Source organism: Galeopterus variegatus, unplaced genomic scaffold, assembly GCF_000696425.1.
Source record: "Galeopterus variegatus unplaced genomic scaffold, G_variegatus-3.0.2 Scaffold10519, whole genome shotgun sequence".
NCBI classification, from domain to species: Eukaryota; Metazoa; Chordata; class Mammalia; order Dermoptera; family Cynocephalidae; genus Galeopterus; species Galeopterus variegatus.
The window spans coordinates 10,488-14,009 of record NW_007736630.1 but is presented as its reverse complement, the minus strand read 5'-3'; positions in this window follow the sequence as shown (position 1 = coordinate 14,009).

The following is a 3,522-nucleotide window of genomic DNA, read 5'->3' as shown; positions in this document are numbered from 1 at the left end:
TGTGAGGTGTAACATTAGGTTGTTTATTTGAAGTCTTTCTACTGTTTTGATGTAAGCATTTCTTGCGATATATTTCCCTCTTAGTACTGCTTACAGAGTATCCCAATGTTTTTGGTAATTTGTACTTGTATTTCCTCCTTTTCAAGGAATTTTTTTGATTTCTTGCTTTATTTCTTCTTTCAAGCATTTGTTGTTCAGGAGCTCGTTTACTTTCTATGTATTGGTATAGTTTCCAAAGTTTTTATTTGTTCTTAATTTCTAATTTTCTATCATTGTGGTCAGAAAATATGTTTGATATGATTTCATTTTTTTAAATTTGTTGAGACTTGATTTGTGACTTAACATTTGGTCTATCCTGTAGAATGATCCATGTGCTGCTGAGAAGAATATATATCTGCAGTTTTTTGATGAATTGTTCTGTAAATGTCTGTCAAGTCCATTTTGTCTAAAATGCTATGTAAGTACAATATTTCTCTCCTAAATTTTTTTGTCTAGATTATCTGTCCAATGCTGAGATATGCATTTTAATGTCCCCTACTATTATTCTCTTGGCTTCTGTCTCTCCCTTTAGAACCAATTATCAACTGCTTTATATAACTGGGTGCGCTGGTTTTGGGTGCATATATATTTATGATTGCTACCTTCTTGTCACATTGGTACTTTTACCATATGATATCTTTCTTTTTTCTATATAGTTCTTGATATAAAGAGTGTTTTATCTTATATAAATATGGCAACTGCTGCTTATTTTTGGTTTCCGTTTGCTTGAAATATCTTTCTTCATCCCTTCACTGTTAGTCTATGTGTTTCCTTATTTATGAATTAAGTTTCTTGCAAGCACCATACAGTTGGATCTAATTTTTTAATCCATTCAGCTGATCTAAGTCTTTTAAATTGAGAATTTCATCCATTTATATTCTGGATTATTATTGAAAGGTACTTCCTTATTCCTGCCATTTTATCAAATTTTTTATGTTTGTTTTACATTTCTTTTGTTTCTTTCCCTTTTATTGTTTGTCTTTTCTGTTTGGGGGGTATCCCTTCACTGTTAGTCTATGTGTGTCTTTATTTATGAATTAAGTTTCTTGCAAGCACCATAGAGTTGGATCTAATTTTTTAATCCATTCAGCTGATCTAAGTCTTTTAAATTGAGAATTTCATCCATTTATATTCTGGATTATTATTGAAAGGTACTTCCTTATTCCTGCCATTTTATTAAATTTTTTATGTTTGATTTACATTTCTTTTGTTTCTTTCTTTCCCTTTTATTGTCTTTTCTGTTTGATGGGGTCTCTTGGTGTTGTTTATTTGTTTTGAGTGATAAAATATATTTTCTTTCTATTTCTTATTTGTCTATCTATTCTACTAGCAGTTTGAATTCTTTCTTGTGTATTTATTGTGACATATATCACTGTTTTGATTCCAGATGTAGGACTCCCTGAAGATTTGTGAACATGCCAGTCTTGTGGTGGTGAATTCCCACAATTTTTGTTTTTCTGGGAAAGATACTATTTCTCCTCCATTTCTGAAGGAAAGTTTTGCTAGCTATAGTATTCCTGGTTAGTAGTTATTTTTTTTTTAGTACTTTGAGTATATCATCCCACTCTCTCCTGCCCTGTAGGGTTCCTTTGAGGAGTCTGCTATTAGCCTGATGGGGATTCCCTTATAGGTGATTTGATGTTTTTCACTTGCTGTTTTTAGAATTATTTCTCTCTCTCTGATTTTCAACAATTTTTATTGGTTATGAATATTCATGGGGTTCATAGCTGATTGTCACCAGTCATGCCCAAGATGTGATGGACAGATCCATAGTGACAGTATGCCTATTAATACAAATTGCAATTATACCCCAAGTCTCCCACCCAATTAAACCCGAACCTCCCTCCCTACCCATCCCTGCCTCCCCCACTCCACTTTTTATCCCTAGGTATGCTCAATCCCTCTGCATGTCCAGCGTGCCACTGTGGTCTATCCTTCCTCCCTTCCTTCTCTCTTAGCTCCCACTGATGAGTGAATACATGTGGTATTATTCCCTCTATGCTTTCCTTATTTAACTCAACCTAAGTTTCTCTAAGCTTATCCATGTTGTTTTGAATGGCAGGATTTCTTTATTTTTTTATGGCAGCGTAGTATTGCTTGGTGTATATTTACCACATTTTCCTTATCCAATCATCCATCGATGGACATTTATGTTGGTTCCATATCTTGGATATTGTAAACAGAGCTGTAATGAACATGAGAGTATCCCTTAGACATGATGATTTCCACTGTTTTGGGTATATACCCAGAAGTGGGATTGCTGGATCATATGGAAGATGTACCTAGCTGTTTGAGAAACCTCCATACTGTTTTCCATAGTGGTTGTACTAATTTACAGTCTCAGCAACACCGTAGGAGTATTCCCTTTTCTCCACATCCTCACCAGCATTTGTAATTCTCAGTCTTTTTTTTTTATTATTATAACCAGTCTAACTAGGGTGAGGTGGTACCTCACTGTGGTTTTAATTTGCATTGCCCTGATGACTAGTGATGTTGAGCATTTTTCCACGTACCTGTTGGCCATTTGCATGTCTTCCTTTGAAAAATTTCTATTCAGCTCCTTTGCCCACTTTTTAATTGGGTTATTTGGGTTTTTTCTTAACTGTGTAATTTCTTAAGTTCCTTGTATATTCTGGATATTAATCCCTTGTTAGGTGGATAGTTAGCAAAATTTTTCTCCCACTCTGTAGGTTGTCATTTCACTCTGTTGATTGTTTCTTTTGTTGTCCAGAAGCTTTTTGGTTTGATATAGTCTCAATCATTTATTTTTTCTTTTGTTTCTTGTGCTTTCAGGCTCATGTTCACAAAGTCTGTGCTCAAACCTGGTTCCTGAAGTGTTTCACTTATGTTTTCCCTTAGAAATTTTACAGTTTCCAGTCTTACACTTAAGTCTTTAACCCATTTTGAGTTGATTTTAGTATCTGATTAAAGGTTCATGTCTAGTTTCATTATTCTGCATATCGATATCGAGAACCACTTCTTGAAATAGAAGTCTTTTCCCAATGTATGTTTCTGTTCCCATTGTCCAATATCAGATGGGTGTATGACTAAAGGTTGATTTCTGGGTTTTCTATTCTGCTCCACTGGTTGGAGTGTCTATTGTTATGTCAGTACCATGCTGTTTTGGTTACTACAGGTTTGTAGTATAATTTGAAATCAGGTAGTGTTATGCCTCCAGCTTTATTTTATTTATTTATTTTGCTCAGGATTGGCTTTGGCTATTCTGGGTCTTTTGTTGTTCCGTATGAATGTAAAGATTGTTTTTTTCTATTTCTGTGAAGAATGTCACTGGTATCTTGATGGGGATTGCATTGAATCTGTAGATCACTTTCAGTAGTATAGACATTTTCACAATGTTAATTCTTCCAGTCCAAGAGCACAGAATGTCTTTACAGCCTTTTGTATCTTCTTTCATTTCTTTCAATAGTGGTTTGTAGTTCTCATTGTAGAGATCTTTCACCGCCTTGGCTAAATTGATTCTAG